The sequence below is a fragment of the Lutra lutra genome, chromosome 13, assembly GCF_902655055.1.
Source record: "Lutra lutra chromosome 13, mLutLut1.2, whole genome shotgun sequence".
In the NCBI taxonomy this organism is placed as follows: domain Eukaryota; kingdom Metazoa; phylum Chordata; class Mammalia; order Carnivora; family Mustelidae; genus Lutra; species Lutra lutra.
Window position 1 is genome coordinate 48,673,626 of NC_062290.1, and position 26,804 is coordinate 48,700,429.

General features: G+C 33.9%; 1 long non-coding RNA gene across 1 annotated transcript in view; it reads left to right on the forward strand.

The window, feature by feature from the left end:
- Positions 1-11,149: 11,149 nt before the first annotated feature.
- LOC125083265 (uncharacterized) overlaps positions 11,150-26,804 on the forward strand; it is a 30,087-nt gene continuing 14,432 nt past the window's right edge. Inside the window, exons 1-2 of the long non-coding RNA XR_007122224.1 lie at positions 11,150-11,224; positions 16,940-17,046. This is a non-coding gene — a long non-coding RNA (uncharacterized LOC125083265). The remainder of the gene's footprint in view (positions 11,225-16,939; positions 17,047-26,804) is intronic.

Below are 26,804 nucleotides of genomic sequence, written 5' to 3' on the forward strand. Positions count from 1 at the left end.
TGCAATCTCACTTCTCAAATCTCCTGAGATATGATTCCTGAGTTGAAAGTCAGCTATGCCATTTGTTGTCATGGAATTCCTTCTCCTGCCAGTGAATATAGAACTCTAATGGTAAGAGAAGATAGTAGCTAATGTCAGAATGGTCTCTCCCTATGTGGTTAACAGCAGAACGCCCCTATTACATGTCTACTTCAAACAGGCGGCCACTTTCTCTCTTTAACAATGAATCAAGGTGAGAGTGCTTTCACATGACTGGGCCCTGTGGCAGAAGGATTCAGAGAACACTGGGTTAGAAATAGAAAATGGTGGAAGGCTACACGGGATCGGTATTTTCTTTATTTGAATTACAATTTGTTAGTATCCATATAATTGAATATTACTACATAAAATTATCACTTTTTAATTTCACATAAGACTGTGCTGTTCTTCCTCTGATTTCCCTTATATTATATATCTGTACTTGCTTATATATTATTAAAAGCTATTTTAATAGATTATCTTAATTGGAAACACTAAACTAGTTTTCTGCAGCATTTTGCCAAGAAAACCATAGTGATCTCACACAGGGATTAGTGCTGAATTGATCTTTGTATTGATTATCCATCTCACTCTTAAATTATGCAAAGCTTCAATTAAAACATAAAAATAAAATGTGAGAGCAAGGGAAGATTCGGGTCTTTCAAAATATGCAGATCAGATGAATACACTTTATTTAGGACGTCTCTCCTTTTTGCATCTGTATTTTGAAGATATCCGGTTATATGTTCCAAGAATAGGCATAGATATTACAGAGAAAAATCTGCTTTTAAAATGTACTCAGTAACTATTCACTAATCCTTTCCTCAGAGAGCTTAGTCTGCTAAATATGATACAACATATTCTCTTGCATGCATTGATTGAATGCCAGAACAAGACTCCAAAGATAGCGTAATCTAAATACCCAAGGGTCCTGAAAGAGGAGATGATTTAATCGATATCTGTTACACAAAGGTTTAGCAAAAGGAAAAGTATCTGAACATTGTAATGTCAGTGTGGAGGATTTAAGTTTGTATAGTTATATTGATTCCAAAAATATTATATCTATATCAATTTATCTCTCTACCTATTATCTTTTTATAATGTGTTTATTAGAGAGAGAGAAAAAGAATTCACACATACACCAAAATTAGATCAAGTCCTATAATAAGGATAGGACAGTGCCATGAGTTGTTCCTTGTTTGTAGGACATACTATCCTAAGGGGGGGATGTCATTTCAAGGCATAAGGATATGGCAAACCATTATGGCATGAATACAGTTGATATCCATTTACTTAGGAAAAGATGTCACTATCAAAATTCTATGTGTATATTTGCTTTATGGAAAAGACTGAGTCACTGGTGAGGGTACTTTTCTTATCTGATACTTCTCATCCCAGCTGTAATTTGGGGGCAAATTTCCCTTTTAGGGATTCAGGTGAATCTATGTGGCCCAACTCACACAGGCATCTAAAATGAAAAATGAAGTCCGGGTAAAAGGTAAGCATGTGATGAGTCTCATATCCCCTGGCCTTATGTGGGTGATAGAAATAATTACTTCCAGACATATCACTGCACTGGGCACAGTTGGCACACGGGAGTCAGCCAGGTGTTAGACGTGATAGGAAATGTGCTGCCTGATTAGACGGACTGGAGTCCAAGTGCAACAACATTTCTCTCTTAAATGAGATGAGGGGCGGGAATTTAAAAATGCCATTTAATTTTTCATCTGCGGCCAACACATGCCAGTGTTTCAAGATGATTTTGTTAATCACATGGGACTATTCACTGCATGTGGTAATAAAAGGATAGAAAAATGTTTTTCCCAAACAAGGCAAACATGGTCCAACTCAGTTTCATTGCAATCAGTGTGGTTGAGGATTTTTTTTTTCATTCTCTTGGTTTAGTTCCTCTTATAACTACATAAACATATTTTGCTTTGTTTTGTTTCTATTTGAGGCAAAAATCTTCTTTGCAGGCATACTAAGATTTTTATTTCACTGAGCCATTTTTATTGTGATAATTCAGTCCTACTCTGAGCCATATGGATGCTCTGGAAACTTTATTACTCCTGAAGATGCCCTGCAGTTTTTAGCCAAGAAGATGGAAACTTTATTCCAAAATATAGATCACTTATGTAGGGTTGTTTAACTTACATTCTTACTCAGTTTTTGATCATTTGATTCATGTCACATGTTAAGTATTCATTAATAATATTATGGTCAACATTTACTGTGACTTTATAATATAGCAAGCACAGTGCCAAAGCATTTGATATGCATTGTGTCATCATTTAAATATAATAACTCTTTAAAATTAATATTGTTATTATGATCATTACTAATTGAAAGGGAGAAAGGACTACCTAGACATGTTTCATAAACTACCCTACGCCATGTAACATGTAAGTGAGGAACAGGACTTTTTCTGAAGTTGAAGTCTGTAGTCTCAGTCATTCTGATGAATACATCAGTTTATTTTTTATTTCCTTTATGTAGTTCTCAAGGCCCTTTCAGGTAAAAATCATTTTCATAATAATAATGACCTTTTTGTCAATTAGACTATCACTTTTGCACAAAATGTTCATTTATATGATTTCAGATTTCAACATTTAAGAAACTACTAATCAAGTTTTGATAGGGTATTAAGGATAAATATAAACATTCTTGATTATCTTAAGGACTATTAGAATACTCCTCCCTTTTCCAACTACATATCTGTGTGAGGCCAGATTTTCTTAATTCATTTTAACCAAGACAATATATTGCAACAGACTGAATGCAGAAAAGCAGACATGACAATTCACCTATAGCCTGTTAAGCCAAACATTTCAAAGGTCTGTAAAAAAGTCACTCTTCCCTTTATTATTTTAATTGTTAGGGAAAATATAGTTAAATTTCATAAAAATGATATTTACATTAACAATTAAAGTACTTATTATTGTTATTTTTTAAAGATTTGTTTATTTTTAGAGAGAGAAAGAGGGAGAGAGGGAAAGAATCTTTCAAGCAGAATCCCCACTGAGCAAGGAGCCTGACATGAGGCTTGATCCCACAACCCATGAGATCATGACCTGAGCTGAAATCGAGTTGGACGCTCAAATGACTGAGCCACCCAGGCACCCATATTATTGTTATTTTTTAAATGAATTAATAACTAAATATTTTTAATGTACTTAGGTTTTAATTTTGATACTTTGAATACTGATAGATGTAGCCAACATAAACAAAACTCTTAATAACCTATAGGAGTCTAAAGGGATTCTGACAATGAAATTTTAGAACCACATCCCTAGCACATTCCCCAAAAGAAATACTGCTCCTACACTAGTTCCTACATAGTATTCAGTAAGTAAATACATCACTTTGTTCCTTCTTTTATTCATATAGCCAAAGTCTAGCCTTTCCACAGAAATAATGTCATAATGCTAATAGCCCAGTGACTTCCAGGTAGGGTGAATTTTCACCAACCTAAGAATTTTCAACTGTAATTCGAAGGAAATTAAGAAACACTGATGCTTTCTAAATTAGGGAACAACATAATTAGGGTTAAGTATTGAGAACGTTCTTCAAGTTATAGTATGTAGGACCAATGGTCGAGGAGACCAATTGTGATGTTATTAGATTACTAGAGGAGAGAAACATCAAGAGTGGGAAAGAAGAGTTGAAGCTATGATCAGTGACTGGCACAGGACTGAGGCACTATAAATAGTTTCAGGATGAAGAAACATTTCAGTGTTAGGATGACATAACTTAGAAGCAGATATCAAACTCATATGTAGGTCAAGGAGGAGAAGATACAGACTGCACTGAGGTTTTGAGACATATTGCTCTATGTATCAAATTTTATTATCATAGTTGACATGAAATCTCTGATGAAAAAAACTGAAGGTGCTTTGCAAATAAAAATGGAAAATAATTTTGTACATAGAGAACTTAATATTTTTAAAAATATCACTGCTAAGTATAAGAAAGTAAGTAAGGTGGTTTTCCCAACTACAATTTATGCTCCATTAAAAAAGAAGTATCTTCTGTATATTCACTGTTATATCCCTAGACACAGAGTACTTGACATCTAGTAGATAGATGTTCAATAAATATTTAATGAATTAATGGTTCTGTTGGAGCAAATAAACAGAGTGTGTTTAATCAAGAAAGAAACTTAGAAATTGGGTATTTCAAATTGACCTTTTTTTTGACAGATTAGATTCTGAAATCCCAAGCAGAATCTTCAATATCCGAAAGCTTGTGGTAAACAGAGCCCAGAACTCAAGACACCTGACTCTTTAATCAGGAATGAAAAATTTCTCATTCTTAATGATTCCAGTTTTAAGGTAGATATTAACAGGACTCCTTTCAAAACAAAATAATATACTTTAGATTTCAGCTACAGCATAAAATCAACTTGTTTCACTTTGTACTTCTTTAGAATCAGCAAACAGAACATAGCTATGCCCAAGGATTTGGAGCAGCTTGTAGGAGGAGGAGTCACAATTCTCCACCTAAGAATTGGGGCTGCAAATAGGTTTTAAAAAAATGGGGTGGAAGTTTTTCCTGCTCCAGAACTATGTAAGATTCAGTGAATTTTGTCTCTACTAAATCATTTTATTGTTTTGAACAATTTCTTATTTGATAAACAGTCATTCAGAATCTCCACATTCAGTGTCTTCAAATATGTTTCACTTTTTCCGTAGAGGATCTAAAAAAAAGATGATTACGTAAAACACAGGTGAGTGAGTGAACTATTCTTTAATCAGTGCTATGATATGTTCCTTACGTTTAGAGTAAACAGTTTAATAGAAAATACACTTCAAGGGGCCCAGAATTTTAACTGAGTGGCTCAGTAGGTTGACCGTGGGACTCCCCCCCTCCCCCCGCTCCTTTTTTAAAAGATTTTATTTATTTATTTGAGCCGGGGAGGGGCAGAGGGAGATGGAGAGGGAGAAGCAGACCCCCCCCACCCCCCACTGCCCTGAGCAAGGACCACATGGGATTCTTGATTTTAGCTCAGGTCATGATCTCAGAGTCATGAGATCAAGCACCATATCCGGCTCCTGGATCAGCAAGGAGTCTGCTTCAGGTTCTTGCTCTCCCTCTCCCTCTGCTACCACCCCAGCTTAAATGCACTCTCTCTCAAATAAATAAATAAATAAAATCTTTTTAAAAATGCTTCAAGATAATAGTGTATTAATTTGTCTCTTAATTAAGAGTCAAGCATCCTAACCATCTTTTAAGCCTCGGTTGCTCATCATTAACTTTTTTTTTAATTTCAGGAAAACTAGCTTGGTTTTCATTGATCAGTATTAAGATCTTGTGACTTGATCTGAGTTTGGCTGCATGACAAATATCTTTAATAGTTTTTTTTTTAATTTCTGTCACCTTTACTCTTTCATAATCTTTGAACTACCCACTTCCAGTGAGATTAATAACTATCATTCTGTTCTACTTTCAAAATCCTATAAACCAGGGGGAAATGGGCCAATCATCAATCCAGCAATTCCATGAATAAAGTCCATATCTTTTCATCTGACCCCTTGAGCAATTAATTTTTATATTTTGCTTCTTGGCTCTAGCATACTCATTTATGTCTCCAAAGTATAAAATGTCTAGAATAGGACTTCTGTTATTCATGATTGTTTTAGATACTAAACTTTTGTAAATATAATACATAATTTCAAAGCTTCACTAATGTAAATAAACCCCTCTTTTATCCAGTGACTAGATCTTCTTTCTTATAAAAATGAGACCTCATACTGCATGAAGATCATCCCCTGCACCCTAGGTGGGAGCATTTTGTCATTCAGTGCAGCTCTTAACTTCTGAATAAATTTGAAACGTCTTGATTTTTAAGTGATTATTTCATAATAACTATAAGAGGTCTGTTTCAGTGTTAAGATATGTCAGATTCTCCCATTTGATCAAATTTATTCAAGGGGGTAAGATAAATATGACTGACTTCAAGGACTGTATCACCTATTTTGTTTAGTAACATTCATAAATATTTGGTTTATCTTTCTGATGTCATAATCATGTGATCAATCCCAAGCCTAATGGAATAAAGGGAAGGAAACGATAGAATAGGGAAGGGAAGGAGAAAGAAAGGAATAAAGAGGGAAGAGAGAGGAAGGGAGAGAGGGAGGAAGTAGAGAGCTGGGGAAGAAAGGAGGAAAGAATTACAGAAGTACAAAAACACTTTAAGAAACTTATCTGTCTGTTCTTTTTTGTAATTGTATAAATTGGTAAAATAAACTGGGAATTGAGAATTTTAAGATAACAGTATAATAATCTTTGATTTCAATTAAGATAGATTTCAAACGTAACTTTCAAAAGAAAAGAAGTGAGGAACACAGAATTTTGTGAGAGGATGTAGGTATGCAGGGGTATAACAGAATTACCAAATAATAGATTAGCAGAAAGATGCCGGCATGACATACGTTGATTTCTGAAAAACAAGAAAACAGTAATGGACAAAATGGTATCATGGTGATAAGACTCTAATGAATATTTATACCATATTTTCTTGAACAATTTGTGGCAATTTCCCTTATTTAATGAGTTCCGTGTTCCCAGTGTAGAAGCTAGGTAACTCTCTGTCCCAGCTATTATTGCCCTTAGTACATTGCCTGTGAACTAGATTTTGTCAACCAGATACAATCAAAATAGACATTGATTTGAAAGAGATCAATGTGAAAAATCCATTCTGTTACAAGGGTGGCAGAGTATGGGAAAACACAACTCAAGCTTTCAGAACCAGCAACGACAGAGATCATGCTATAAATTTTGCCGTATTTGGGTTCTTGCGCTCAGTGGCCGCTGTGTAAGCTGTAGTGACAGTACTCAGTGGCAGTGCCGTTATATCTGAAATTTGTCAGGCAATGTAATATATGTGTACTCTTCCTGGTTATATAATCTTGGATAGTAATTCTCTGGTGCCGTATTCCCAGAGAAATGGTAAAACACTTAACACCCCCTAATAAATTCATTTTGTATGTTTGTAAGTTAGAGAGGATCTTGTGGTCTAAGATGTAAGATCTCTGAATGAAACAAGGATCGCACCTTATTTAACATGAACCATGTAGAAAAGTTCCTGCTTACCTATTCATGAACTAGTTCTACAAAGTTTTATTCATTTCGTACTAATCTTTCTTTCCCCTCTTGTGCCAACAATGCCTGTAGTTCAGTATTTTTCTCCCATACTCATCTTTCTCTTCTCATTCCTACCATCCACACTAAAGAATTTTCCATTTTCAAACCTGAGATAGTTTGGGCGCAATTTGGGTTGGAAAGTTCTCCAAAGCCAGACAGTGGAGGGAAAGGCAATAGTCACCCAAGTCCCTAAAGTGAAACAAAAGACATGATAATTATTAGCTATTTCACTTAGAGACAAACACATTAGAAATTATATTGAACAAAGCAGCATTTATAGAATACAATCAGAGAAATGAACACACACATACACACACACACACACACACACACACACGTTTTCCCTATCTCAAAACAAAACAAACAAAAGGAACAGTAAACAAACACTGAAATCTAGTTAATGATATACATGTTAAGGTACTTAAGAGTAAAATGTTGTAGGAGAGGAAAAATTCTCTTTCTCTTCCAACCCTCTTTGGGTCTCTGGCTGAGCCTAAGAATTAAGCTGCCATAAAACAGATTAACAGGAGAAAAGCATACAAGCTTTATTGAACTGTTACATGTCCATGAGACCTCACAAGAGAATGAAGACCCCAAGAAGGAATCAGAGAAGGATGCTTTATGTCTTTTAAACAAATAAACAATATATATGTGAATATTTGACCATAAAAGGTGTTGGGACCATGGGTAGTAAATGGTGGAGAAGTAACAATGGTTGTTTATGCAAACTTCTCAGTCCTAAATTCCCTGTGGCTGGTGATAAGCATACTGTATCTCTTGGTATTGGGAGGATACACTTCATGTGGGACATTTATCTCTGTTTTCAGGGAAGAAGGACAGGGAGGGGAGAGTCGGTGCCACCTTCCTACTTCTACCATTTTCATAAACTCCTTCAGCTTAAGATATTTAATATGTCAAGGTGCCATGTTTGAGGATAGCATGCCCTAAACCCCATCAATGACTACATTTTACTTAAACGTATTCATCAAAACTACATGACAAATATTGACAGAGGGATGAATTGAGAGATATATAAATGGAGAGCTTTTTAACAAAATAAATACTGCAAAAATTAATTGTAAAATCTAGGGAGTAGGTATATGAATATTGTACAATTCTTTCACTTTGTGAATGTTTGAAATATTTAATAGTACCCTTTTGGGGAAGATGTCATTTACAAAGCAGTGAAAACAGTTCTGTATTATATAAAAATAAATGTCCACTTCTTCTTTATCCTTTCATCTGTTGATAGACATCTAGGAAGATGTGGTATATATATACAATGGAATACTATGCAGCCACCAAAAACCCGGACTCTTGCCATTTGCAACTACGTGGATAGAACTAGACAGTATTATGCTAAGCAAAATAAGTCAATCAGAGAAAGACATTATTATATGATCTCTCCAATATGAGGAATTTGAGAGGCAGGGTGGGAGGTCATGGGGGCAGGGAGGGAAAAAAATGAAACAAAATGGGACCAGGGAGGGAGACAAACCATAAGAAACTCTTAATCTCAGGAAACAAACTGAGGGATGGTGTGGCTGGGTTATGGACATTGGGGAGAGTATGTGCAATGGGGAGTGCTGTGAATTGTATAAGACTGATGATTCACAGGCCTGTACCCCAGAAGCAAATAATACATTATATGTTAATAAATAAATAAATAAATGTTCAGCATCATGACCTAGACCTAATGCAGCAAGAAAATTCTTCCTTGATTTACTTTTTCAATTTAAGACATTAGACAGATATATAAACATGTGGTAGGAAAAAAATAAATGTTTTAAAAGATTTAAATGAATAATCTTAATAGAGTATAATATCTGTTATTAGTTTCCTTTAACAATTTAACAATTCTTTGTTGTCATAGAATGTGTATTTTCTCGCTATGCTAAAATAGTAACCCTGTCTCTCTCAATTGGAAATCAGAATTAGAATCAAAGACTTCTTACATTTAAACTGGATTGAGAAAAAAAATTGACTTGAGCCTTAGAAGTCAAGACTAAATCTTAAAGATTAAAGAAAAAGTTTCTTAATTTTATACTTGAAAATTTAAAGTGACTTGTCTGGTGACATTTGCCTGAGTGATAGAACAAGACAAGGACTCACATCTTCTGACTTCTAACATAGTACTCTTTCTAATATAATACAGTATTATTGAACAGCAAGTTTAAAATTTGTATTAAAAATCATATAAACCTCCATATAAACCCTTTATTCATTACTGGATTTATCAAATTTCTGTTCTTTAATTAAAACCTAAATTCAGGAACAAAAGATATCTAATTTTGTTTTCATTTTCTTATATTATGCCATTTTATGAATATTATAAATTATTCTCATATTATTTTATAACATATCATGTATGTATGTCTTCTAGAATCTGGGTGCTAAAACAAGCCCTTGGTTTCCAATGAGATTGTCACTGAACACAATGGCTACAGAAATATAGTTGACCCTTGAGGGTCACTAACATAGGGTTGGGGGCACCAACTTCTCTGTGCAATCAAAATCCACAAAAAGCTTTGGATTCCCCCAAAACTACTAATTGCCTACTGTTGACTGGAAGCCTTATTGGTAACATAAACAGTTAATACACATTTTGTACATTATATGTTTTGTATATTGCAATTTTATAATACATTAAGCTAAAGAAAAGAAAATATTATTAAGAAAATCATAAGGAAGAGAAAATACGTTTACCGTACTGTATTTATATATTCAAAAAATCCACATTTAAGTAGACCCATGCTGTTCAAACCCATGTTGTTCAAGGGTCAACACTACATACCTGCCTTCTGAAATCTGGAAAACAGATAAACAAAAAACAGAACAACAACAACAAAAAGAAATGTGGAAAACACTCTATAGTAGTTTTATATTCACATGATTTATAAGAGAAAGACACTTTAAAACAAAGATGTTTTAATATACAGTGTAATGGCATTTCCACACAAAAAAGCATCTACTCAAAGATGCTATGATTTCACTCATATGTGGAATTTAAGAAACAAAACGGATGAACATAGGGGAAGGGAAGGAAAAATAAAATAAGATAAAAAACAGAGAGGGAGACAAATCATAAGACACTGTTAACTATAGGAAACAAACAGGATCATTGGAGGGGAGGTAGGAGGGGTCATGGGCATTAAGGAGGGCACTTGATGTAATTGAGCACTGGGTGTTATATGCAACTGATGAATCACTAAATTCTACCCCTGAAACTAATAATACACTATATGTTATGTAAATTGAATGTGAACAAAAAATTTTAAAAAAGATCTGGTAGGTCAGTTTTTAAACTGAAGATCTTAATTGCTTTTCATTGTTTGAATGATAAATGAACAGGAAAAATACTTAACAACTCTTAATTCTCCTGATTTTCTCTTGTCTACCTGGCCAACAGAATGAAGCATTAAGAGAAGTGAATTCTTGCAAGTAAGGCCAGAGAATTTTGTTTATTTCTATAAACGATTATTACTGGCAAGTGATAAGACTCCATTTTAAGTACTGAACACTATGTTCTCATACTTCACAACATTTTACTATAAGATTTTCCTGTAGAGATTAACCATAAAATGGAAGAGTAAGAATTTATATAATCATTTTTTGTAGATCTCATAAACATTTGAAAAAAAATTTTTGTAATATCTCCAGAGAAAAAATAATTGAGTTTATTCCATGTTCTTAAAGGATATTTTTCTTTCTCAGATTTCAGTGTGCAATAGAATTACTTAGGGTAATTTCAAAAGGCTTTTTAGCTAACTCCAGAACATTCTGATTCAGTGGAAGTAACGCCTTAGATAATTCTGAAGCCAGAGTTTCAAGGTCTAGAATTTGAGAATGATTGCTCTAAGAAACTCTCTCATTTTTAGAATTGAAGGTATAGAATAAATTGAGTATTACCCTCACAGTCCATATGACTCCAACTGCAGTGATTCTAGAACATTCTGCTTTCATCATAAATATGAGAAGAAAGTTCTGTTGAAAATCAAGTGTCTGAAATCCAAGGGACTAAAAGCTCTGGATCACCTGTCATAGTCCTCAATCCCAACTCCAGGTAAAAATGCTATTGATGATCCTTGCCTGGCTGACTGGATTTGAGCTTTAGGTCATTATTTGCAGGCTGGATCATTGTGACTCTCCTCCTGCCTTCTAACTTTGCCATTAACTATAGAATTAACCTTAACATGTACTTTAAAAAATACCTCCAATAGCCCGAACCCTTCCACCCAACATTAGCACACAGAGCTTATACTGTCATGAAGTCTTACCATAAACAGGATTATGGAGCCATGCCCCTGAAAGCCTATTTACCAAGCAAGCTTGAGTGAGCAGAAGAAACAAAATCTAGCAGCCATCATCAAGCTGAGTATTATAAAAATGCAAAGATAGCAGAAAAATAGATGGCATCTTTTTAGTAAGAGTTGCGTAAAGGAAGAGTTTAGGAAAAAGCTACCATCTATTCTCTGGGAAAGGAAAAAGAACACTTATTACCTTAAAATAACAAGAAATAGAAATCATTCACTTATGGAATAAATATGATCATCAGTAGAAACATTGGATAATAAAACCAACCCTAATGAAATCTAAGTCAGTAAAACAGGTAAGAGACTCAAGGTATATGTGTCTACATCACACAGTGTATGTATGTATGTATACACTGCCTGAAGGATGACAAGGTGATAGTAAAATACACTTAGAATTTAGAACCCAGTCTTTGAGGTCAGCTAGACCATCAGCTAGGCCATAGTTGGAGTTATAGCGCTGCCATTTACTATAGTTTACTGTCAGGCAAGTTATTTAACGTCTCTAAGTCTCAAAATTTCTTTCTCAGTACAATGGAAATGATACCTACCTGACATGACCATTGAAAAAATACAGATTAAAATTTATGCACAGTGTCTAAGTATCTTGTTCATGGAAATCTCAATAAATGACAGAAGATGACACTTAGGAGAGAACATTGACAGTTGTTATGCATTTAGGATAAATTGCTAAGAAAAAAGAAAGAAAGAAAGAAAGAAAGAAAGACAGAAAGAAAGAAAGAAAGAAAGAAAAACAGTTGAAAGAAAACCAGTTAAATAACTTACCATTCTAAATTCTTTATATACATTAGCTCATAAAACAACCCGTGAGATAAGTGCTGTGTCACTTTTTTCAGATAAGAATATTGAGGCACAGAAGTAATCAGAACTTAGAGAAAGGACCATAATTAGATATTTTGGAAAGAGATATAATTTTCTATACAAAATTAATAATTTATGGCATTTAGGGAAAAATTTGGTGAAATTCTACAATTCAAGAAAGCAGTATTTAAATATCTAAGTAGAAGAGAAGAAATTGCCATCACTAAAAAATAACAACATTATTTTCATGGCTGCTAAAATCAGAGTGGCTTTGGGAATCAGCAAAACAAAAATTGTTGCAAATAATCAAGCTATAATTGTTCAAAAAGTTGAAAAAGAGCCTGTGCACTTCCAAACAGTTAAAAAGATAGACTTTTTGCAGAGAGCATTGGAATAACCCCAGGTGTAAAATTCACTGTTAGTATAATTTACAAATACAAATTCTCATTATAAACATAAACAAAAATGATCAACAAAAATAAAAGATTTTTGATAAAAAAGAATTAATATGGACAATCATCATGTGGAGCCGGTGAGTGTTGGAATGCAGACAAGTCCTCACCAGCATATCTAAACATTATTCTATTTGTTTCTGCATAAGTAATGTAAACTCCATTGTAGAAGTGAAATTTATTTATCTTTGCTTCTTCTGGGAGAATGTAGAATAGTGCTCTCTTCTTTAGAATATGTACTTACCCTGCAGACCCTTTTGTAAACTGAAGGTCCATTGGTATAGTCTTGTTTTCCACTTGTGTTTTCTATACTTTGTGCAGTGAATGGTCAGGTGTTAATGCTGTGGTTCAAAGTCTAGGACCTACCAGAACTACTTCCCACTCCTTGAAAAGAATCAGTAGGCTATGATAATGCTGCAGGAAAGACTCTGTAGGCTGTGGGTATGCTTTCATGGTATTTCTCAGGCACTCTAGAAGACTTTGTAACAGCCTGACTTATTTTTCAATGAAAAATGCATCATCTCATGTTATTTTGACATCCTTTACAAATATACAATTATCTTCTTTTACACAAGGTTAAATTCCATTCAGGTAGATGATGATGTTGTCTCCATTTAAATGTGCAAATGATTTACCGTAGTAAGATTCATTATGCAGGACCCTTGGTATTTAGGGGTTCACATTTAATGCAGTGTGTAGGAAGACCATGAGCTGGTGCAAAGATTAACTCTGACATAATAACTGTTTTTAGATCCACTGGGTAACAGTTTTCATTTTATTTATGAGCCTCATATTTTAAATTGACGTTTATGCTGGGCAATGTGTGAAATTATTTGACTGTGACCAGACTTATTTATAAATTCAATGTGAAGACTGACACATTTCATATGCTGTTTGTATTTTGAATATATTGCAAATGGTACAATTAAAATATCTGAGCTTAAAGAGTGAAGGGGAGCAGTACAGATCCTGTTAAGAAATAATGTTTGAGTGCACACATATTTAAAAAGTTATAAAAGGAAAAGAAGCAATATGAACCACTTATCTCAGTGCCTGAAAATATGCAGGAAGCAAAAATAAGACCTGCTAAGGCTGGCATATGAAAAGGACTTCATGAAATGTTAACTTAACACATTTGAAATCATATTATAATTAGTACCGGGTGAGCCATAAATGTTCCTAAAAACACCTAGAAGTTAATACGGTTTCTCTCTCTCCCTCTCCCCTCTCTCCCTCTTGCTTGCTCACATATTATCAAGTATGAAGGTCTTAAATGAAGATCGTGTTCCTCGAGAGTGTGCATCTTGTCTAATGGCAAAATATTACAACCTCAAATGAGTTTTCTTCAGGTATTTTAGCTCTGAGTGGACTGTGAAAATGTAAGGGTCCAGGGTCTGGTTTGTGCATGGCTGCCTGCCATTTACCCTGATCTCTTCAATTTACCTGGCTAGCAACAGAGAAAGGACTGTATAGCCAAGGGGTTCTAACAGGTTCGTCTTATTGATTCTGAGACAGCTAGAAAAAGGAATGATACTATAATTACTAGCAAGAAAAATTCTAACAAGGCACATTCAATTTGTTCCTTTTTAGTGACTCGAAATTTCTGACTCACGTTTAGCATAATTCATTTCCTTTTAGTGAAAGTGTCAGTACCATCCTTTTCAAAATATTCCTTCTTCAGAATTCCCCTCAGCATTCAGAAATGACATACAATAGCAATAATAGCAATAATTATAGTAATAACAATACCATGTATTTAGTGATTCGGGATAGAGTGATTGACACCGAAGACAATTATTGCTAGCATATAGTAAAGAAAAACTGGTTTGTTGGTAGGTAGACACTTGGCAACTAGTGAAATGATGAAATCTGTTACCAAACACACAGCTCATTAGAATGAGGGAGTCTGTCGTGCTGAGGGAGGCAGCAGAATACTGTAAACTTTTCATTTTTATGTATATATCATTTATCTCACTACTGGGTGCATAGTAGGCACTTAATCAATGTAGTTCATTTTATCCGTGGTGACTGCAGAGTAAGCTTTCGGGAAAAGAAAAGTTGAGAAATCCTTGAGGAATGAAGGAAAATTTAATTTCTGGGGGGAAAAAAATCTGAATCAGAAGCAAGAAGGGAAGTTAGAAACAAAGAATGTATCAAAAATCAGGCTGGATTAATGCAGCAGATTGAACAGTCCTGTTAGACAAATAAGAACCAAAGGATACTTATACCTGAAACAAAGCCATGAGTGCAAAGTCCAGTCACACAGTCAGAAATTTACTATCAGCAGATGCTGAAAAAGAAGAGAAAAGAAAAGACTGAGAGAGGCTAGCACTGAAGAACCATGATAAATTATCCAAGTTGAGTCATTCCATTTGAGTATTTAAATGAACCCTTTTAAAGAGAAATGACAAAAGCTGAGCTGAATGTGGAAATGGGTATTAATAATAGATGTTAAAGATAACAATATCCCATCACTACTACTAATAAATAGCAGCCATTCCACAAGAACCAAAAAAACCTAAAAATTAACAATAGGGTGATAGAATTTACTATTATAATTTTTTTAGAGGGGGTGGAGAGGGTGAGGGAGATAGAGAATGTTAAGTAGGCTCCATACCCAGTGTGGAGCTCGATATGGGGCTCCCTCTCATAGCCCTGAGGTCATGACCTGAGCTGAAATCAAAAGTCCGTCGCTAAACTGACTGACGCATCCAGAATTTGCTATTACAATTTTTAAATGTAAAGTTTGCCTAATATATTTAGTAATATGCATAATTATTAGCATACTGAATAAATTATATAACTTATAAGAAGCTTTAGTAATTATTGATACAGTTAAATTTACGGTTTCTCTCTTGCCTTGTTAGTCCAATATCCATAACTACCATTAATTCAATCAGCTATCCCTGAAATATCTAATCATAACAATTAGAATCATGTTTTTCTTGCAAACACTCTGGATCTTAACATCTAGGGCTTAGAATTCTTCAACTACTGGTCATTCCCACCAGAAAAGGAAATTTCCCCCAAAATATGAACTCCAGTCCCTTCAAATGAAGGAAGTTGGGACAGAAGGAAAGAAAAGGAAGTAATAGTAAATAGAAATAAAAATGAAATAGTAAATACAAAAATGATGAAGTGTGAGGAAGGGGGCTGACCTCTGTACCTGTCCATCCCTTCTGACTAGGCCACCAAAAATAACAACATCGTCCCAAAATGTCACTCTATCACCTTGAACATTCCTGCTTCTTTTTCTCAGGCTGGGTACCATACCTAAAGAATACCATTAGCGGGGTACCTGGATGACTCAGTGGGTTAAAGCCTTTGTCTTCCGCTCAGGTCATGATCCCAGAGTCCTGGAATCGAGCCCCACATTGGGCTCTCTGCTCAGCAGGGAGTCTGCTTCCTTTTCTCTCTGCTTCTCTGCCTACTTGTGATCTCTGTCTGTCAAATAACTAAGATCTTTTAAAAAAAAATATACCATAAGCAAATATTTTCCAGCAACATAAACCATATATTAGTATTATCCCTCAGGCATGCTCTCTGTGGGCATCGTATAGGCACGAATAAAAAAGTTCCTGGTTACAATGAACTGACAGGAGAGCCAGAAAGATTATGACTGACTTAATATTCATTGTTGTTGTCATTGTCCTCACATTAAATATGCTAGGTTCCAAATATTCCAAAAAAAATTTTTGACCAACTTTATCTCCATACAAAATTAGAGAGCTTAATCTGCATTCTGTTTCTTGTTTCTTTTTCTTTTTGCTTGTTTCTCTTTTGCTTGGTTTTATTTTTACAATAATCCCTCTCATCAAAACTTAAAAGATTGTTGCCCTGCGATTGTTTTATGTTATAAAGTGTATTCCCCATTCCTGCTCTTAATATGCTTACAGACTGATTCTCCTAAAAAATAACAGCTATAAATGCTGTATAAAATACAAAATAATCATAATCATTATAAGCAACTCCCTAGGCTGTGGAGGGTTGGGGGGAAACCCCATAGCAAATTATGCAAGGGACCACAACGGAGCAAGTAACAATCCTAGAGTACATTGCTTCTGTCTCTGTGGCTTTGTCCTGAAGATAGCTCAGTTGCAGTGGGATAGTGAGAAAGGCATATAATAAACTACAGGTAGACTTTGATATCTTTTTGAGTGAGTGTCTCCTAACCTCTTACCTACGTATGTGCAGGACAAATTGAAAGCAACTTACAGTTGAGTTTTAAGGAATTGAACTGAGATCTGAGCCTCTGACCACCAGAAATATGATAGTCTGCATTTTGAGTCCAGTCAATTCAGGTATCTACTGAAACAAAAACATTAGTGTATTTTGGGAAAATATAACAGAATTGATAATATCTGTATCATAAATCACATCTATTATAAAATACAAAAACTTGTGTGGCATAGTCAACAGTAAGAAGGAAGAAAGTATTAAATCATACTACAGCATGTGTGAACTTTAAACATTATGCTAGGGGAAAGAATTACATTCTTTGTATTACATTCCATGTATTACCTGACTCTGTATCTAGAAAATTTGTATTTGTAAATAAGGTATTTCTGTAAATAAGCAATGACAGTTGGCAAAAGGCATCAATCAGTAATTACAAAATCAACATTTTAGAATCTGAATCCACTCCACTTCAAAAGCACGCACAATTATCACAAATTAAGATTTCTTAATGTCAAAAATATATAAAGTATTATTATTCATATGTTCAATTAAGTGCATCTAACAGTTGGGGAAAATATAGTGTTTAATTGTCTCTCTTCGCTATATATAAAGATTAATTTTGGACTATTTTAATATCAAAGCAATTTTGGTTTTTATTCTGAAGAAAAGATATACAGCCTCACATATTAATCACTAATGGTAGTCATTATGAAACTCAGATTCCTTCTAATAAAAATGATAAAGTAGGGACAAAGAAAAAAACAGAAATCAAATGAAATTAGAATTAAAACATTAGAATTTATCATTTATTCCCTATGTTTCCTATCTTCCTAGTCCTGGTGAAATAGAGCATTAAAGGCCCATTTATTTAATATTACTGGAGTTTTAAATAATTTTAATGAATGTGTGTCTTATTACTTAAAATTCACATATGCCATTCTATAATTAAGTATGCTTTGAATTTAAATCTACTAATTTTTTTCATATTCATGGTTTGAATCACTTTTTTACAATCTCTGTGTATTCAGACAGCATTTTAGGGGACAATGAATAACTCAATTTCTTTATATCTTTCAAATATCCATTTTATGCTAAACTAAGTGAAAAACCATCAAAGAGAAAAAACTTGTATTTTCTAAATAATTGCCCCTAATCTCTTATCTCTTTACTAACATCAGAATTTAGGGCACCATAAAAAAAATGTATTCAAATTTTTTCAAAGTTATAAAACTCCAATTTCACCTTATTCAGTACACACAGAGGTATAATGATATGTCCAGTATTTAATTTAGTATTTTTAAACTGTATTAGCTTTAATTTGGCTTTCTTTTAAGTTCTACCTTGCTCCTCATTTTATATCATGTTTATTATTTTTTCATTGTTATTTCTTTAATCAGAGAATATAAATGTATAAATAGAGGTCCCCTCTTATCTCTGAGACAGTATTTTGCTTAGAGCTTCATTTTCCCCAAATCCACCTCTGATGCCTAGCTTATCTGACAGTAAATGATTTTTCCTTTCCGTTTTCTTTTTTATGTAAAAAAAAATGTAACATAAAAATTTACCATCTTTACTATTTTTAAATGTATAGTATAGTAGCATTAAATATATACATCTTGTTGTGCAAGAGATCTCTAGAAACTTTTCATCTTGCAAAACTGAAACTCTATACTTACTGAATAACTCCCCTTTCCCACCATCCCTCAGCTACTGGAAGCTACCATTCTACTTTCTGTTTCTAAGAATTTGACCTTTTAGATAATGCATATAAATGGAATCATGTAGTATTTTTCTTTTTGTGACTGGTTTATTTTACTTAGCATAATGTCCTCAAGTTTCATCCAATTCATAGCATATGACAGGATATCTATTTTTTTAAATGAATAACATTCCATTGTATGCATATCCTAATACCTTATCTCTTCATCCCAGTGGACATTAATACTGCTTCCACCTCTTAGCTATTGCAAATAATGCTTTAGTGAAGATGTCTCTTCAGGATCCTATTTTCAGTTTTTATGAATATACACCCGGAGATGGGATTGCTGGATCATATGGTAGTTCTATTTTTAATTCTCTGAGGAACTTTCGTACTGTTTACCATAGTAACTGGACCAATTACATTCCCACCAACAGTCCACAACAGTTCCAATTTTCCCATATGCTCACCAACAGATATTATCTCCCCCACTTTTTTATAGTGGCCATCCTAATAAATACAAGATGATATCCTATAGTGGATTTGATAAGCATTTCTCAAATGATTAGTGATGTTGAACATCTTTTCATATACTTCTTGTCCATTTGTATATATTCTTTGGAGACCTGTCTATTCGAGTCCTTTGCCTATTTTTAAATTGGATTATTTGGGGTTCTTTATTGTTGAGTTGCAGAACTTCTTTATAGATTCTGAATATTAACCCCTTATCAAATATCTGTAAATGTTTTGACCCATTCTGTAGGTTTCCTTTTCACTCTGTTGATTGTTTCCTTTGTGGAGCAGAAATTTTAAGAATGATGTAGTCCCATTTATCTATTTTTCCTTTTGTTGCCTATGCTGTTGGTATCATATCCAAGAAATCGTACCAAATCCAATAACGTGAAGATCTTTTTCTATATTTTCTTTTAGAAGTTTATAGTCTCGGGCCTTGTGTTTCAATCTTTAATCCAGTTTGAGTTAATTTTTATATAGCTATAAAGGTTCAATTTATTTTTTTTAATATATGAATATCCAGTTTTCCAGCATCATTTGTTGAAGAGATGATCCTTTCCCCATTGTGTAGCCTTGGCATCATTGTCAGAGAAATCTTTTATATCCCCGGGAGCTTTTCCTAGTTCTAAAATATACAATTTCTGGTTTTAACATATGCCAGTGAAGCAATACCAGAATATGAAGTTTGAATGATCACTTCTAATCTGGGAAAAGGCAGGATCAGCTGGGATCTGATTCCCTCAATTTAATTGAGTATGCAGTGTCAGTTGGTATTTTAAATACCTGAATCAGAGAAAATTATAACAAATCAATGTTAGCTTTCAATAAAATACATTTAAATCGCCCCAATAATATAATAGATAATATAAGTAATATATAAGTAAAATGTGACTTTTAAATATATCATTTCTATCTAACTGATTTAATTATTCTGTTTATACATAATTTAGGGGCCTACAGAACTGAAGACTTTCCATTTTGCATCAAACCAATAAGGGTTTTACTTGATTTGTACTACAAAAGCTATGTATCTGTTATTAAAGACTTCCATATTTATTAATAGGATGAATGCTATGATGTTGTTTATCCTTAGGATCTTATATAAAATATGAAACAGGCAATGAAGATATAAACATATCAGTTTTGGTAAAGACAAACAAAACCTACATTTTCCATGAGATGAAAGAACAGACACCATACGTGCAATGGTGCATACCCCTGTCTCACCCATTGTAAATTTTTAAGAAAAAGATATGAGTATTGCCTCTTGAAATCAGAAAAGGCATAGAGTTAGCCTGTGAAATATGAATGTCTGGTTTTCTCAGAACCTCCATTGTTATAGAAAAGAACAGAGAAAATTATGCTATCCTAAATTCTGAGCTCCGTCCCTCCTTTTGGGATTGATCATGGACACCAGCATTTTAATACTCTAAACTGGCTGTAAGGAAGAATACCTGCATTTGGAAAGCTCCATGTGCATATGTTGTGAATACCAGCTAATCTTCTCAGTAGAGAGAACGATTGGCACATCACGTGACTTATCCTTCTGCTTATGTGTTTACACAAAGAGCTAAATGCTGCTGTATCAGCTTTATGCTTTGATCACAGGTGTTAGCATCAGAAAATGGTGAGTAATCTCTTTTTTTTAAAGATTTTATTTATTTATTTATTTATTTATTTGACAGAGAGAGAGAGATCACAAGTAGGCAGAGGCAGGCAGAGAGAGTGGGGGAAGCAGGCTCCCCGCTGAGCAGAGAGCCCGATGCGGGGCTCGATCCCAGGATCCTGAGATCATGACTTGAGCTGAAGGCAGAGGCTTAACCCACTGAGCCACCCAGGCGCCCCAATGGTGAGTAATCTTGACTCCATCATGTGAAATGCAACTTGTGAAACTCAAACCTACTTCTGATGTTCAAGAATTGTTTCATAAATTAATGATCACTAATGGCCTATTTGTTCATAACCTGTGAATTAAAAAAAAGACTGGGTCTGTGGTTGGAAATATGAAGAGAAAACTTATTAATTTGCCTGCTATTTTCCTTATTGCATACTTTAATTGGTCTTATGGACTCAACCGTGACATATATTGAATGGTTAACTTTCTAGGATATCAACAATCAGTTCAGAGATATCTATATCTATCTAAAGAGCTCCCTAAAACTTAATACTTATCAAGCCAATGCCATAATTAATTTCATAACTTTGTATTGGAATCATTCTCTCAGCTTTTCTTTTCCTTTTTTTTTTAAATTCTTGTACAACTTGTTTAATGATATTTTGCATCTGTTTTGCAAACCTAACCAGAATCAGCAGAGAATCCTGAAATGTAATTAAATTTTGGAGCTATTTCCTTTTTGATCATAATGTTTTATCCCTTATTGAAAGACAGAGTTTACCGCATTGCAAGATAATTACCTTAACGGAGCTTCATAAAGAAGCAATATTTTCTGGCAAGAAAGTTAGTCATTCTTTTGATTAATACAATTATTAGAAACAACATGGCAAGGGCAAGATTCTATGATATGAGTAAATCTTGTTATGTGGAATCATGATATAATTCATAGTTAAAGGAATAATTTTATGTCTAGTTTTTTAGTTTCCTTTTTATATTTGTTCAATTCTGCCTAAATAGTATCAAAAGGGGAAGTTTTAATATAGGAAACTTAGACTGTAACTCTAATTTTTTACTTTTTTTTTGCAACTCATGCTTACGATAACACTTTTTTATTTTTGCCACTCATGCTTATGATACCAAATATAAAACTCTGTCTAGATTCTTGCTCTGTAAAATTATATTCATGGACAAGCAACACCTGTACACCCTAAAATTTGATAACCAAGAAACAAGAAAGAATGTGACCGCCGATGGTTTCTGACATTTAGAATTCTTGATCTAGAATGAAGGTTTTTGATTTGAACCTGTCCGTGTTGAATCATCTTCTGTTTGATCCAACGCTCTTAGGAAAGCTGTCTCCTTCATTGACACTGTCAGTTTCGGGACAATCTTGAGAGATTCTCAGTTTTAAATCTCTCATCACTAAAGAAGTCAAAGAGGTGATGCAAGGTGTTTTTCAACTAGAATCATAAATTTAAGCTTTAATTCCTAGGGTTTTTACATTAAGAGGGCTTTATGTCTCCACATGCTGGACTTTGATCTTTCACATACTACTGAAAGAATGGAATTAAGTGGGGCTTAAATAGCACCACACAAAAACGATTTAATAACAGTAATTGAAGAAAATAGTTCATTAAATTTTCATGAATTTTCTGTTTGATTCATCTGTTTTGGAAGCAGATTTACACAGCTCAACATCCATTGTATACCTAGTATAAATAGATACAATAAAATATTTGGAGGTTCTAAGTTTATATGAAAACAGTAATCGAAACAACGTGTGAAGTGCATCTTTGCAAATATCTTCCCTGGTTCAAAAGCTAAATTTTCTAGCTCACGAATATTAATATATTTGCTTCTTTTACTTCTGTTCTTATTTTTTAAATTGTTCATGAGTAAGATTTTTAAATCTTGAGAACTATAAGTATCTTCTAGATTTGTTGGTTTCATAGTAACTAAGACAAAACTTTGAGGCCATGCTTCCTTCTCATTGTAAGAAGTAAAGTAGCAAAATCTTTATTTGAGTGATCTCTAAATAAAACTATTTTTGTGCCTTAAACTTCCAAAACATATTCAGTTGGAAGATCCACAGCTCTGCCAAGAAGGAAGAATATGGAAAAAAAAATACAAAATTCAATTAGGCTGTAAGAGATTGATGAAAAACTTAGCTACAACCTTAGTGACGTGTGCAGTGGAGTGAAGACCCTTATTTATTCAAAATAGAAAAAATAATGATTTAAGGGTCTGAATGGAGGCATTAAGCTGTCTCAGAGCCAAATAGAAATATATTAAAATGTCTTCAGAGAAACAAAGAAATAAAAAGTGCAACCAAGCAGTGAAATAAAATAGTTGAGATTTTAGTGGTTTCAGGATTCTGTTTACTCAAATCAAAGAATTATATAACCATATATAAACAAGAACTAGATATATAAAATCCACTCTTTAGTAACAGTATAGAATGCAGTGCTCTGAAAGCATAACAAGTACAGAAGTGGCTTACTGTCCCCATCAGTGATGTAGAGTCATCCTGACATGTGCATTATGGTTGAATTGGAAGCAAGCATACTGTCCATCAGTAGGAAAATGTTTGATTGTATTATCAACTTTCTTAGAAAGTAGAATTTTGCAACATACATGAAAAAACACCATAGCCCTGATCTCTTGAGTAGAAGAAATAGTCATGTTTTATTTTTCAGTGACAAAAACAAATTCAATTGCGATGTGATTAACATGATGTTATTCATGTAAAAAAAAAGATAATGGAGATTAACTGTATGGTAGTTTAAATTGGTATGAGAAAGGACAGCAGAAGTCTGTACATGATAAATGTTGCTTTTCTGCAGCAGGGGTGAATGTTCCTACAAAACCTTTTGTTTCGGGACGCCTGAGTGGCTCAGTGGGTTAAGCCGCTGCCTTCGGCTCAGGTCATGATCCCAGGTCCTGGGTTCGAGCCCCGCATCGGGCTTTCTGCTCAGCAGGGAGCCTGCTTCCTCCTCTCTCTCTGCCTGCCTCTCTGCTTACTTGTGATTTCTCTCTGTCAAATAAATAAATAAAATCTTTAAAAAAAAAAAAAAAACCTTTTGTTTCAATGGATCATGGCAAATATATATTACTTCTGTAACTTTTTATGGGAAATACAAAAGTTGTCCTTAAAATTAAGGTAGTAAATTTAACTTGAATATAAGCAAGCTTCTGGATAAAACCACCAATTTGTAGAGGTACAAGGGATGGAGCAAGTAATTTTTTAAAAAATAATCTTCTAGGCTTAATTTAAAGAAGAAAGAAATAAGTAGGCAAATATACAGGTTTCTATATTGGAAGAGAATCAATATTGTTAAAATTTAAATCTCTGCAACTTTATAGATTCGTGTGCATGTACAATTCATGTGTATATAAACTGACAAGCTGATTCTAAAGTGAATTTGGAAGTTAAGACATCTTGGGTGGGTAGTACAATATTTTAAAAGAACAACAAAGTTGGAGGACTCATGTTATCAAACTTAATACTCACCATACTTAATATAGTGTGTAGTGTCTTTTTGGTACAAGGATAGACAAATACACCAACGTTCAGCAGAGAGAGACCAGGATTATATATTCGGTCACATGTGTTCTTGCAAAAGTGCTGAATTGCAAGTGGATAAACATGATCTTTTAATAAATAATGACATATTAATTGGATATCTATTTGGAAAAAAACATTAGCTCATATAAGCACCAAAATTTATTCACAGTGAATCACGGACACAAATAAGAAAAGTAAAATAATAAAGCATCTGAAAGAAAACATAGGAGAAGGCCTTCATGACCACTGGTTAATTAGAGACTCTTAAACAGGCTGCACTAAAAAAAAAATCCATTACATTTCTGAAAACTGAAAAGACAAATCAGATGAGAAAAAGATATTTACAATACATATATTTAATTCTACTATACAGAATACATAAAGATATCCTATAAATCAATGAGAAAAAATGTATGAGGTAATGAAAATGCTTTGATTTCTGTTCCCCACCAAGATGGAATAACAGTAAAAGATTTACTCTCTTGCGTTAAACAATTAGAAATATATTAAACAACTAGAATATGAAGTTCTCAGCTACATGAAGCAACTGAACAACTAAAACATAGGAAACAACTAAAATATAAGAAAATATTTCTAGTTGTTTGACAATTAAACCATGCTGGACTGTGATCTCTTGAGAAAAAGGAAAGAAGAAAGTAAACCCTCTGATTGCAGCAGCTTAATGCCTAGATTGACATTCTCAATGAATTGATGAGTCAGAGATTACAAGTCAGGAAACCTGAAGTAGGTTTACTTCACCTCTTTTTTATTTCTTTTTAAGAAAGGGAAAAGTTATGTCACAGTCATTATAAAAGTGCATATATTTAATAATAGTGACATAAATAATAGTGGCATAAATAGGTCTTCTTCTATGACCAGGTCATACAATCAGAATTTATTCTTTCTCTTAGACTTTTCACTTGAGGATAGTTTAATCATTTCCATCAGTAACTACAAGCTGACTAAAATCATTGGCACAGACCAATAAGAGATAGTTGTGGGTCAAATAAACAACATACTTTATACTTAGAAAAGGGATAATGACATTTTCCCTGGAAATACAATAAATAAATAATTTAACATCATTTCTTTCACTTGATTTCATAAATTTGTCAGGTGCTGACCCACATAAGTTTAAAAGCATGGAAATAATAAAAATTTCAAGATGGTGTTTATGATTCAAGTGAGAGAGGCATTGGAAAGGATCAGGAGAGAATACACAAGAAGTTTATCAATAATAGTAGTGCAATATCTAGCATTCATATTATATTGCTGGAAAAAGAAACTCCAAAATATAGTAATATAGTAGCTTAACTAAGAAAAATTCTTACTTTTTCCTCTTCTTCCTCTTGTTGTTGTTTTCCTCTCCTCCTCCTTCTCCTCCTCCTTCCTCCTTCTCCTTCAACCTCTTTCCTCCTTCCTCCTCATTCTCCTCCTCCCTCTCCTTCCTCCTTCCTTTTTCTCCTTCCTCCTCCTCCTTCTGCCTTCTTTTTCTTCTCATCCTTCTCCTCCTCCTCTTCTTCCTTTTCTCTCCTTACTCTTCTTCTTTCTCTCCTTATTATTCTCCTTTTCCTCATTCTCCTTTTTCTTCTTTCTCCCTCCCTGACGCCCTTTGTCCCTCTCCTTCTCTCTCCATGTCTCAGTCTGTCTCTCTCTCTTTCTCCAGTGTAAATAGCAAAGTCCTGTGCTAATATGGGATCTGGACAGTGCTAATGAACAAGACACATTTAATCTATTTTGCATTTTTGAAGACAGCACAAAACTACATCATTCTACTAGCCCATAGAAATGGGAAAAAAGAAAGGAGATACATAAATTATTATCCTTTTTTAAAAAATTTAAGTTTGAAGGATTCATAGGTCACTGTCTGTTATCATTTCACTGAGAATCTAATCATATCACCACATCAAGCTTTAATATAGATTTGAAATTCTAGTGTTTAACTGTACATCTGTGAGCAGAACTAGAACTTTTATTACCATAGAGTAAAAGAGAAGGGATATGGAAAGGAGAATAAGCAGTCTTTGGAAAAGCTAGTGTTTTAGATCTTCAGGTGAATGTTGGGATAATGGGTATTTGTTTATCATTAACATTTATTAAACAACATATTTGATTTATATATTATTATATCAGATTTTGAAATAGAAAAACATAACCAAATTTACATAGACTAAGATCCATAATTCTAAGGGAACAAAAGTAGAAATCAGTAATAGAAACATAGAGAAAAAGATACTAAGTTTTAGAATCAACAATAAACTATTTTTTTAAGATTTTATTTATTTACTTGACAGAGAGATAGAGAACACATATAGGCAATGCAGCAGACAGAGGGAGAGGGAGAAGCAGGCTCCCTGTTGAGCAAGGAGTCCGAGGTGGCCTCCCTCCCAGGACCCTGGGACCATGACCCCAGCCGAAGCTTAACTGACTGAGCCACCTAGGTGCCCCCAAACTCTTCTATTAAATTGAAAGTGAGTTACAGAGGAAA